The following is a 13,839-nucleotide window of genomic DNA, read 5'->3' as shown; positions in this document are numbered from 1 at the left end:
TAGTGATCGACTCTGCAGTAAGTTGGCGACCTCTGCACCCTATGTTCCTCAGCATCCGCTGACCCGCTCTGTCATTTTACGTGGCCTCCTGACTGTATTCTTTTTACCACACAGAGTTCACATACAGTCATGATAAGTCTAGCTATGAGCAGTTTTCTCTTCTCATGCTTATTCTTCAATTTCCCACACAAAAATAACCAGAAACAATAGCATAATTGATTATATTGGCAAAATTACCAAAAATGCTTTAATTCTACAACTCCAAATCAGAAAAAGTTGGGACAGTATGGAAGATGCAAGTAATAAAATACTTTGACTTTTATTTCATTTTTTTTAAATACATTTTATTTGCATTTTCCATACTGTCCCAACTTTTTTCAGATTTGGGGTTGTGAATCTATACACTCATATTTTTAAATAATTTGTATCATTTTTTTAAACTACAGATTCTGGATTTAGTTAGAGAGGACGTCATCATAACAGGTTTCTTTTTGAGTTTCAGTTTCTCCTGTTATGGTGTCAACATGCTACATAGAGATTACATTGTTATTATCATCTAATAATCGTATTAAACGGTTTCTTTAAAATGAGTGAATGTTGTGTTTACCTCTGTTTTCTGCATGAAGGGCTTTCTCCGGTGCTGAATATTGCAGATACAAAGTGATTTAATCTTCTGTAACTGTTTTTTAGTTTCCACATTTTCTGATAGAGGAAGTGTTGATGTTTCTGATGAGTGTTGTATGTGCAAAATCTTTAAGTTACTTAAAAATTTAAATAGCACACCAGCGCCAAAATTCTAAACTCGGTTTGAAACTTGGCGTTGCCACCGGTTGGCTAGGCACCATCTGGTGGGCATAATTGGCTAATTGGCTACTGTTTCTGCTAGGGAGGGATGACTGGACTATGTGGGTGGGGCCTTCAAACGCTGTGTAAGAACCATGATGAGCAGATAAAGAGGCGCTGTGCAGGGTTCACATGCTGAAAAGGGTTCCACTAAGGGCTGCGCACGGGTCGGAGCAGGCGTGAGCAGCAATATACCCACCTCACCTGCAATCAGGGATCCACCAGCAGAGGGAGACAAGCTGACCATGATAAACTGGGAGAAAAATGCAGAAATAAAATAGTAAAATTATTATTAATGTTATTAATGTTAAGATTCGTGTTTCTGGATGTTTCTTCTCTACAGGTTGTTAAAAAGTCCTGATGCAGAGAAAGCCTACACCACTCTCAATCAGATTCTTGGTAAAAACATCTTACTGCAGAAGGAACTCGATCTGAGCTCCAAAACACTGAAAGAGATCAAAGTGAATCATCTATCAGCTCTGCTGGAGGATCCACACTGCACAATTCAAAACCTTACGTAAGAGGAACCATTTCCTACCCTTTATTATTTATTTATTCTACTATCATGCAAACATTCATGATTACAACCTTATCTTATATCCCCTTACATTAATATAGACCTTCAATATAGATTAAAACATAATAAACATTTAACTGTTATTATGAATAAACACTCGTATCTTCTGGTATCTCTGGATTTTTGCAGGCTGTATAAAAAAGGCAGCATTACAGAAGAAGACTCTGCTGGTTTACTTTCAGCTCTGGTTTTAAATCCTGCTCACCTGAGAGAGCTGAATCTGAACCAAAATAAACCGGGAGAATCAGGAGTGAGAAACCTGCGTGAACTTGTGAAGAACCCTCGGTGTAAACTGGAGAAACTAAAGTAAGTCATGATGTGTTTATATTCACATTGAATCTCTTTTGAACTATTTCACTAGCATACAGATTTATTCACTATTGTAACGTTACAGACTGAAACGAGACGCTTGCGGTGAAAATTTAAATAGGCTTTAATTTGTAGCGCTGAACCAACTTAATGTCGTATTTACCAGCGGGAAACTCTGATTTCTTGATGAGCCCCAAGTTTCCGATGTGGGGGCGTGTCATTAACAAAACGTTATGGCGACTGCCGGTGTGGATGCTGCCCCTACAGTAAACGGTAAAAGTTTGAGCTTATTAGCAGTAGTTTTACATGTTAAATGTAAAGTTCAAGCTTGTATACATTTTGTACACAACGTGCACTTGTTCTAATGAAGAAAAGCAATAGTCCATTTTTACCCGACCAAAAACCACTTGAACGCACATCATGTCGTAATTATGACCTCTGAACTCTAGGTAGGAACTTCTGAGGAGGGCTTGAAGGCAGCGTTAGAACACAGGTGAATTGTATCTAGTAATCAGACCATTCATAGAGTAAATTTAACCCTGTTTCAGATAACATTTGGTCCCACTCAAAAATAGTGTTATAATAAAAATATTTAACACTGTGGTTTAATTCCACTCTTTAGAGTAACATAACATTATACCAGAGATAATATAACTCTAAACTGCATTTAGTATTATTTGCCCTTACAGTGTTATTCCTAAATCTAAGTTGCGTAATAGTGTTATTTATTTACTGTAATGTAATTAATAGCAAAAGCAAATAAACACGGTAATACAAATCAACAATACTAGAATTTATTTCCATAACAATAAATAAACACTGAACACACGAGCAAAACATTATAGGCAAGGTGAGCATTGGCACAGGGTTGATAATCAACACATCAGTGTCACAATGACAAAGAACATGCTCAACAAGTAGAGCAGTGTCATTAATTCCATATGACATTTGTATGTCGAAAGGCCTATGGTAACACAAGTCATATGCATGGAAATGTTCTCGAAAAGCTACAGTGACTAAAGGCACAGTGAGCAGTGACAATCTTTCATGTATTATCAGAACAGAAACAATCTTATAGAACAGGGGCATTTCACACTGGGCGATAAACAAACCCATGATATTTTGCCCAATTCACTTTTATAACCTGAGTGCTACTGGGCATCTGCATTGCCATAACAGTTCCAGAACCTCCTTTTACCATGTTCAAAGACACCATTTTCCCTGGACCATTATCTAAAGGACTAAGTGTTGTTAAAGATCGCAAACTGTGTGCGCCATGTGATTCTGATGGGGTTTTTTTTGCCAATGTTTTGGTTACATCTGGATGCAGCAGGGATAATGGATAAGAAAATGGTGTTTTGGTAAAAGTTTGTTTCTGAGGAAACAACTACTTGAACAGTTTATGGTGTTCGACAATCAAATGCTTTAAATAAACAAACACACCTTTTGCCGAGCCCAGCTGCCGCTGATTCAATAAATTATAGCAATAATAACCTGGCATACTACTTTATCATTTTAAGGTAGTGATTAATAAAACAATAACATTTCATAAAAACTGTTGTGACTGTTTTACTATGCTGATGAGAAAAAAAAATGGTTTTACAAAATTTGTGGTGTTTTTCAGCAACTTTGTCAATGTGTAGTATTCAAAATGTAGTTTTAAACAAAAAGGCATGTTAATATTTACTGCAAAAAAGAAATATTATCATGGTGTTCCTTGTCCTAACCAAGATAGGAAATGTTGACCTTGATGACATAATGGTGGCCTTGTACCACACCCCTTGCAAAATCCCACCGGTGGTAAATGTGCCTCTTTTGGCAAATGGCTGATAGAGCCATCAAAATGAATGGCTGCTGTATCGCCGAGATGCCAAAAGCCTTGGTGTGCAAAAGCACAAAAGCTCAAGATGTTCATGACTGAGGTTGCAGATGCACTTATCCACTGAGGAAAGAGGTCAAGTCAAGTCACCTTTATTTCTATAGCACATTTAAAAGACAATGTGTGTCAACCAAAGTGCTGTACATTAAAATCAAGTATAAATACCACTTAACAACATTTAACAAATCATTAACATACATGCAAAATAACATACATATGCACCAACATATAAATCAAATAAAACCACTAAAACACAGATGGCTATGACAACCCAACAAATATTAAAAACGTATTCATTAAGAGGACTCAAATGCCAAAGAAAACAAATAAGTTTTTTAATTTGACTTAAAGTAATCTATTGTGAAATGTATTTATGAAAAGTGGAAGACTATTCTAGAGTCTTGGGGCAGCTACAGAAAAGGCCCTGTCACCCTTGAACCTCATTTGAGAACGTGGAATAGCTAAGAGCAGCTGGTTAGAAGATCGTAGCGTTCGTGGAGTAGAGTGAACACAGAGAAGGTCAGCGATATAGCTCAGAGCCAAGCCGTGTAAAGCCTTAAAAACAAATAATAGAACTTTAAATTCTATCCTATATTTTACTGGTAACCAATGCAATGATGCAAGTATGAGGGTAATGGAAAGAAGAAGGGAAGGGAGGAGAATGTGCCCACCAGATGCATTCAAAGACCAACAACCCCAAGACCCGTGGATGATGTCCGCTATGATCAAATTGATCACTTACCAGGTTTTACTGACTTAATTTTTACCCCTTTTTCTCCCTTTTTTTTTTTTTAGCGCATCCAATTGTTCAATTAGCATCATGCTTCCTCTCTGTCTATGCCGAACCCTGCCCTGACGGAGGTGATTGAAGCTAACCCGTATCCCCTCCGAAACACGAGCAGCAGCCAGATGCATCTTTGCCACCCACACATTGACGAATTTTGCACCACCTAGCGTTGCATGCAGAGAGACACACCCTAAGGGCACCCTCTCCCATCTCTGTGTAAGCGCCTCCAATCAGCCGGCAGAGAACGCAATCGCATTCTGACAGAGAGAGACCCACATCCGGTTCTTTGTCCCACCCCCCACATGAGCAACCGGCCAATCGTTGCTCATATAGCCACTCAGCTTCGAGCCGGTGAAGCAAGGCTGGATTCGATACGACGCTTCTCAGAATCCAGCCCCGGTTGCAGCGCGTTTCTTTTTACCGCTGCGCCACCTGAGCGGCATTTGTATGTTTTTTGTCATTTTTGAATCAGCTGAAAAATGAAGTTGGACTTCGGTTGCTATTTACAGCTATAAAACTAAAGGTTGTGGTAGGCCTTTAAAACCAGTTAAAAAAAATAGTATATGTAATGTAAATGACAAGAATGTATCATTTAAATTAAAATGTTTATTATTTTGACTCTTTCTTATGGAGCCCCTAAGGTGAAACCCCCCCCCAAAAAATAATGCGTGGCCACGCCTTAATAACTCGTGGGAACGAGATAATTAAGTCGTGGCCACGACTTAGTAAGGAGTGGGAATGAGATCGTGGCCATGACTTAAAAAGGTTGAAACAGTTAAATATGACATGATCATCTGTTACACCCAGGAGGGAGACTGCATATTACATCAAGGCTCCAAAACAAACAATCTACGGCTCCCTAGAAAATGGAGAGTGAATAGATTTCTTTTTATTTCCATCTTGGAATGAATTATGCTGATATTTTGGAGTCTCTTGCAGTGAGCCATGTACATGAATTCCCCTACAGCATATATCCGATTCTGTATGATTTGTGTAAGCTGTGAAAATAAAAGGATCTCGTTCCCACGCCTTATTAATTATTTTACCACCACCATGCTTTCAGAGTACTGTAGTAGGGCAAACACACTTATTAACCATGTGAGCATTCCATTCCATTATGAGTTATCCATAATGTTTCTGGTCTCCTTCTTCAGTGTTTGTATAGATGTCCTCAAATGGAGAGGAGTCTGGTACCAGTAATGCAATGAACACTTTTTACCACCCAGTGTAGAGCTTTCTTGTTTGCAGCACCAGAGCTGGCATACCAAGACCAATATGCTCTACTGCCATCTATAGCAGGGGTTTTCAACCTTTTTGGACATGCGCTGTGCCAACCGTGAACTTGCGCGCCCCCCCCCCCCCCCCCTCCCCCATCTAGCACCACGCCCCCCTCCCCTTCGTCAACCACCGCACAGAAATCATTGAGAAAGCTTCTGACAAGCTAAAAGAACGTAATTAATGTTGTGCACATTATATAATTTTGCTGATTGAAAATATTATTTTAGAAAGTAATACAGTCTGACCCCATCTGAGCCGATTCTATCAGCACATTATATAAATTCGTGGTTCACTTTGGTAAATCGTAAGCGGTTCTTGCTTTTTGATGTAGATGAGAGCAGAAAACGTTACTTCACAGAGCATAGACAAAAGTTAATCAATTACTAAGTTGGATCATCTGCTCTGACTGAAAATGTTAAGCTCCACAGGCAGAACGACTCTGACTGTGGTAATAATTAAGCCTGAGCTTTTTAAGGTAAGCGAGTCACACAAAATGTTCTGTAGTAGTTGGTGTTTATTTACAACCACAACATTCATTATAACAGTAAACACGGAGAGATGACTGAGAAAAGAAACTTACGCTGCGCTTAAAATGAATTGATTCCCAAGTCACTTATAATCGATACTGTGAACAGAGCGTCTCTCTTAAAGACACAAACACGTCCTATAACAGCGGTCGTTGCTTTTGACACCGGTTATCTTCGCTGTGAGCCCTATTTTGAAGGTTGTTTTTTTTTAGACGGAACTGAATAACATTAAACGTGTGTGTGAGCGTGGTCAGTTAGAGTAATGAAATAAGTCTCCCGTGGGTTAAAAATGAATTGCTTTAGTTTTAGAAGTAAAAAAAATCTCGTAATGCCACGCCCCCCGGTCAGGCACTCGCGCCCCCCCAGACAAGTACGCGCCCCACAGGTTGAAAACCCCTGATCTATAGAACGAAGAGACGACTGTTGCACTCACCCTGGCCCTGAGCAAATAGAGGCAATCTGCCATTGTGCTGTCATTGAAATGTATTTATCAGTTCATTACCTGCTTTATCCTGGTTAGGGTTGGTCAGAAACACTTACTACAAAGCAAATACACACCCTGGACAGAATGCCAATTCATTGCAGGATACCACTCAAACAGGGGTGGCATGGTGGCAAAGTGAGTAGCACTGTCGCCTCACAGCAAGAAGGTCCTGGGTTCGATCCCCAGGTGGGGCGGTCCGGGTCCTTTCTGTGCGGAGTTTGCATATTCCCCCGTGTCTGCGTGGGTTTCCTCACACAGTCCAAAAACATGCATAAGGTGAATTGGGGACACTGAATTGCCGTGTGTGTGTGTGTTGTGTGTGTGTGTGTGTGTGTGTGTGTGTGGTGTGTGTGTGTTGTGTGTGTGTGTTGTGTGTTGTGTGTGTGTGTGTTGTGTGTGTGTGTGTGGTGTGTGTGTGTGTTGTGTGTGTGGTGTGTGTGTGTGTGTGTGGTGTGTGTGTGTAACAGTAAACACGGAGAGATGACTGAGAAAAGAAACTTACGCTGCGCTTAAAATGAATTGACTCCCGAGTCACTTATAATCGATACTGTGAACAGAGCGTCTCTCTTAAAGACACAAACACGTCCTATAACAGCGGTCGTTGCTTTTGACACCGGTTATCTTCGCTGTGAGCCCTATTTTGAAGGTTTTTTTCAGACGGAACTGAATAACATTAAACGTGCGTGTGAGCGTGGTCAGTTAGAGTAATGAAATATGTCTCCTGTGGGTTAAAAATGAATTGCTTTAGTTTTAGAAGTGTGTGTGTGTGTGTGTGTGTGTGTCTGCCCTGCGATGGACTGGCGCCCCGTCCAGGGTGTTACTGTGTGCCTTGCGCCCATTGAAAAGCTGGGATAGGCTTGACTGGATAAGCAGTTAAGAAAGTGAGTGAGTGAGTAATACCACTCAAACATTTACTCATTCACACTTAAGGACAAGTGAGTAGCTAATCCACGTACTGTCATATGTTTGGGAGGTGGCAGAAATCAGTACACAGAGGATACCCACATGTGCAAAAGGAAAACATGCCAACTTTAACTCCCCACAGACTGTAATCTATGGTGAGGATTAAAACCTTTTTTATTTTGTCTTTTTATTCTGGTCAGTGTGGGTCCGATGCAACTCAGAATCACTGGCTGCAAGACACGAACACATTGGAGAGGATGTCCATATATTACAGGACAACATTCATGTGTGTTTTTCATGTAGTTACCCAAATCTTTACCTTCACCACACCCAAGCTTGAGGAGGAAGGCCATACACTATCACCTACCCTCACTGACACGTAAAAAAGGCCCCTTTTCACCAGCCAGCGTTGGATTCTCACATAGGGTTTCCAATTAAACTATGTTCATCCGCCACCATTCACCTCAAGCAGACAGATGTCGCTGTTGTGCAGAATCTTCTCGTTGGTGTAGCCCACAATAATTTAACAAAGGTTTTCATTGTCCAGTAGGTGGCAGTGTCACACAAACCAAACGCAAACATACAAAAAGCTAACTATGATGCACCAAAATGAAGTCTCTAATCCTTCTTTGTTAGCAAATTGGGACAAGCAAACAACTAAATCCACAGTTCTATAATTCTGTTTATTTGATAAATATAATATATTATAGGGGGTGGGAATGACACTTATGTCTTTTTCTCCCAATATGTTACTTTTTTTTGGATTGTGGCCATGCTGTTCCTCACTCCGACTGCCAAACATCTGTGCTTTTTGATGCTTTCTCTATTTTGCACTAATTACTTAACTAATGTTTAGTTGGGGGGGCGGCACGTTGGCTAAGTGGGTAGCACTGTCGCCTCACAGCAAGAAGGTCCTGGGTTTGATCCCCAGGTGGGGCGGTCCGGGGTCCTTTCTGTGTGGAGTTTGCATGTTGTCTGCGTGGGTTTCCATCGGGAGCATCCGGTTTCCTCCCACTGTCCAAAGTCGTGCAAGTGAGGTTAATTGGAAATATTAAATTGTACATGACTGTGTTCGATATAACCTTGAGAACTGATGAACCTTGTGTAATGAGTAACTACTGTTCCTGTCATGAATGTAACCAAAGTGTAAAACATGACGTTAAAATCCTGATAAACAAACAAATGTTTAGTTTGGTAAATGCCACCTGTGACACGCCCTCGTGTTAAATTATTTAGTAGTTCTACTACCTATTGTTTATCAATATTATTCAGTCTGCACGTCTGTAAATAACTTATTGTTTCTTTATATACACAGTGCAATGTTGTGTCCAAACTTTTGCACAACACTGTAGTTCCTTCAAAAACACTTTAAACTTGATAATCAGTACATTTAGTTTTATGTTAAATCAGATATTGAATGCCAAAGTTTTTCCTAATCAAGAATTAGTATAGCAGTAACGATTTATTTATTTATTAGGATTTTGACACACTTTTCTTTGGTTACATTCATGACATGTCAAACACAGTCATGGACAATTTTGTAACTCCAATTTACCCCACTTGCATGTCATTGGACTGTGGGAGAAAACCAGAGCTCCCGGAGGAAACCCACGGGGAGAACATGCAATCTCAACACAAAAAGAACCCGGACCGTTCCACCTGGGGATCGAACACAGGACCTTCTTGCTGTGAGGTGACAGTGCTACCCACCGTGCCACCCCAGTAATGATTAACACTATTTAAGTAATTCAGTAGACAATAATAGCCTTCACTTTTTATGGGATGGCTTTCCTTCAGATTCTATAACGTATCTGTTGGAATTTTGTGCCTATTCAGTCAAAAGAACACTTGTAATGTCAGGAGCTGTTGGATAAGAAGGTCTGGCTTAGAATCCAGTGTTCCAATTCATACTAAAGCTGTTCCTTAAGATTCAGGTCAGAGTTCTGTGCAGGTTTAACTATGCGCACAAGGGCAGATGTTGCTCCAAAGTTGGAAGTATATAATTTATTTTATACTATTGATTTTATACACCTGTTAGCAATAGGTGTAAAACACCCTAAATCAATAATTTGGGGTGTTTGCAAAATGTATGCAATATTTAGGGTGTATTATCTCTCTATGCCTTTTGTACCTAATGACTGATTTCCTCTATTTTTAATTATTTCTCAAACTAAATAGTTATATATTATAATATAAAATGTAACATTGGATCAGAAGAACAAAAGTAAACATTTAATTTATAGAAGGAAAAACAAGCATATACACTTAAATATAAAGCTTAACTAGTTTTGCCACTTTTAGACAATTCAATACCTTGAAATCTTTACATTGCTATGGAGAAATGTTTGCCCAACCTTTAGACCCGTTTAAGTTCCTCCCACACAGTGGTGTAATTAGGAGCTCATGGGCCCCAGTGCAAAAAAAAAATTGGGCCCCCTCAACAAATTGTATATATATACAGTGTATCACAAAAGTGAGTACACCCCTCACATTTCTGCAGATATTTAAGTATATCTTTTCATGGGACAACACTGACAAAATGACACTTTGACACAATGAAAAGTAGTCTGTGTGCAGCTTATATAACAGTGTAAATTTGTTCTTCCCTCAAAATAACTCAATATACAGCCATTAATGTCTAAACCACCGGCAACAAAAGTGAGTACACCCCTAAGAGACTACACCCCTAAATGTCCAAATTGAGCACTGCTTGTCATTTTCCCTCCAAAATGTCATGTGACTCGTTAGTGTTACTAGGTCTCAGGTGTGCATAGGGAGCAGGTGTGTTCAATTTAGTAGTACAGCTCTCACACTCTCTCATACTGGTCACTGAAAGTTCCAACATGGCACCTCATGGCAAAGAACTCTATGAGGATCTTAAAAGACGAATTGTTGCGCTACATGAAGATGGCCAAGGCTACAAGAAGATTGCTAACACCCTGAAACTGAGCTGCAGCACAGTGGCCAAGATCATCCAGCGTTTTAAAAGAGCAGGGTCCACTCAGAACAGACCTCGCGTTGGTCGTCCAAAGAAGCTGAGTGCACGTGCTCAGCGTCACATCCAACTGCTGTCTTTGAAAGATAGGCGCAGGAGTGCTGTCAGCATTGCTGCAGAGATTGAAAAGGTGGGGGGTCAGCCTGTCAGTGCTCAGACCATACGCCGCACACTACATCAAATTGGTCTGCATGGCTGTCACCCCAGAAGGAAGCCTCTTCTGAAGTCTCTACACAAGAAAGCCCGCAAACAGTTTGCTGAAGACATGTCAACAAAGGACATGGATTACTGGAACCATGTCCTATGGTCTGATGAGACCAAGATTAATTTGTTTGGTTCAGATGGTCTCAAGCATGTGTGGCGGCAATCAGGTGAGGAGTACAAAGATAAGTGTGTCATGCCAACAGTCAAGCATGGTGGTGGGAATGCCATGGTCTGGGGCTGCATGAGTGCAGCAGGTGTTGGGGAAATACATCTCATTGAGGGACACATGAACTCCAATATGTACTGTGAAATACTGAAGCAGAGCATGATCCCCTCCCTCCGGAAACTGGGTCGCAGGGCAGTGTTCCAGCATGATAATGACCCCAAACACACCTCTAAGACGACCACTGCTTTATTGAAGAGGCTGAGGGTAAAGGTGATGGACTGGCCAAGCATGTCTCCAGACCTAAACCCAATAGAACATCTCTGGGGCATCCTCAAGTGGAAGGTGGAGGAGCGCAAAGTCTCGAATATCCGCCAGCTCCGTGATGTCGTCATGGAGGAGTGGAAAAGCATTCCAGTGGCAACCTGTGAAGCTCTGGTAAACTCCATGCCCATGAGAGTTAAGGCAGTTTTGGGAAATAATGGTGGCCACACAAAATATTAACACTTCAGGAACTTTCACTAAGGGGTGTACTCACTTTTGTTGCCGGTGGTTTAGACATTAATGGCTGTATATTGAGTTATTTTGAGGGAAGAATAAATTTACACTGTTATATAAGCTGCACACAGACTACTTTTCATTGTGTCAAAGTGTCATTTTGTCAGTGTTGTCCCATGAAAAGATATACTTAAATATCTGCAGAAATGTGAGGGGTGTACTCACTTTTGTGATACACTGTATATATACTGGTGCTGGTCATAAAATTAGAATATCATGAAAAAGTTGATTTATTTCAGTAATTCCATTCAAAAAGTGAAACTTGTATGTGATATTCCTTCATTACACACAGACTGATATATTTCAAATGTTTATTTCTTTTAATGTTGATGATTATAACTGACAACTAATGAAAACCCCAAATTCAGTATCTCAGAAAATAAGAATATTGTGACAAGGTACAATATTGAAGACACCTGGTGCCACACTCTAATCAGCTAATTAACTCAAAACACTCAAAACACAGCCTTTAAATGGTCTCTCAGTCTAGTTCTGTAGGCTACACAATCATGGGGAAGACTGCTGACTTGACAGTTGTCCAAAAGATGACTATTGACACCTTGCACAAGGAGGGCAAGAAACAAAAGGTCATTGCTAAAGAGGCTGGCTGTTCACAGAGCTCTGTGTCCAAGCACATTAATAGAGAGGCGAAGGGAAGGAAAAGATGTGGTAGAAAAAAGTGTACCAGCAATAGGTATAATCGTACCCTGGAGAGGATTGTGAAACAAAACCCATTCAAAAATGTGGGGGAGATTCACAAAGAGTGGACTGCAGCTGCAGTCAGTGCTCCAAGAACCACCACGCACAGACGTATGCAAGACATGGGTTTCAGCTGTCGCATTCCTTGTGTCAAGCCACTCTTGAACAAGAGACAGCGTCAGAAGCGTCTCGCCTGGGCTAAAGACAAAAAGGACTGCTGAGTGGTCCAAAGTTATGTTCTCTGATGAAAGTAAATTTTGCATTACCTTTGGAAATCAAGGTCCCAGAGTCTGGAGGAAGAGAGGAGAGGCACAGAATCCACGTTGCTTGAGGTCCAGTGTAAAGTTTCCACAGTCAGTGATGGTTTGGAGTGCCATGTCATCTGCTGGTGTTGGTCCACTGTGTTTTCTGAGGTCCAAGGTCAATGCAGCCGTCTACCAGGAAGTTTTAGAGCACTTCATGCTTCCTGCTGCTGACCAACTTTATGGAGATGCAGATTTCATTTTCCAACAGGACTTGGCATCTGCACACAGTGCCAAAGCTACCAGTACCTGGTTTAAGGACCATGGTATCCCTGTTCTTAATTGGCCAGCAAACTCGCCTGACCTTAACCCCATAGAAAATCTATGAGGTATTGTGAAGAGGAAGATGCGATACGCCAGACCCAACAATTCAGAAGAGCTGAAGGCCACTATCAGAGCAACCTGGGCTCTCATAACACCTGAGCAGTGCCACAGACTGATGGACTCCATGCCACGCCGCATTGCTGCAGTAATCCAGGCAAAAGGAGCCCCAACTAAGTATTGAGTGCTGTACATACTTTTCAGTTGGCCAACATTTCTAAAAATCCTTTTTTTTGTATTGGTCTTAAGTAATATTCTAATTTTCTGTGATACTGAATTTGGGTTTTCATTAGTTGTCAGTTATAATCATCAACATTAAAAGAAATAAACATCTGAAATATATCAGTCTGTGTGTAATGAATGAATATAATATACAAGTTTCACTTTTTGAATGGAATTACTGAAATAAATCAACTTTTTCATGATATTCTAATTTTATGACCAGCACCAGTATATATAACCATGCTTCCTGTGCTTTACCCCTGCCATGGGCCCCAGTGCACCTACCCCCCTGTAGTTACGCCCCTGCAACCACAGCATCTCAATACAGTTTGAATAAAGACTCTAAAACCTGTTTTCTTTTTATTTCTCTTTGAGCAATTTAATAGTATAAGCTTTTGAGCCTCAGATCATTGTATTGTTGCATAACCCAACTACTCTGGGTACTGATGTTGGACGAAAAAGGATTTTGTGCAAGTCACTGGAGTTTATTCATACCAAACTCATAAAACTCTGTCTTTATAAACGGGTGCACAGTTATGCTGCAACCGTCACAACATTGTAAGCAAAATGTATTACACTTAAATAATTGTATATACCTGTAAGCAATAGGTGTAACTGAAACACCTGAATAAGTAACAGGTAAGTAAAATAAGTAAAATGTAATGCACCTTTTTCTCCTCAGACATGCATCTAAAGGATTTTCTGTCATTTTATTAGTGATTATTTATAGAGTGGCATCAAAAACAATATGTCACTTGGCCCATCAGTGTCAACGTCACATCTCAGTA

Source organism: Trichomycterus rosablanca, chromosome 6 (assembly GCF_030014385.1).
Source record: "Trichomycterus rosablanca isolate fTriRos1 chromosome 6, fTriRos1.hap1, whole genome shotgun sequence".
Classification (NCBI taxonomy): domain Eukaryota; kingdom Metazoa; phylum Chordata; class Actinopteri; order Siluriformes; family Trichomycteridae; genus Trichomycterus; species Trichomycterus rosablanca.
The sequence above is the reverse complement of the archived record's forward strand: the minus strand, read 5'-3'. Positions refer to the sequence as shown.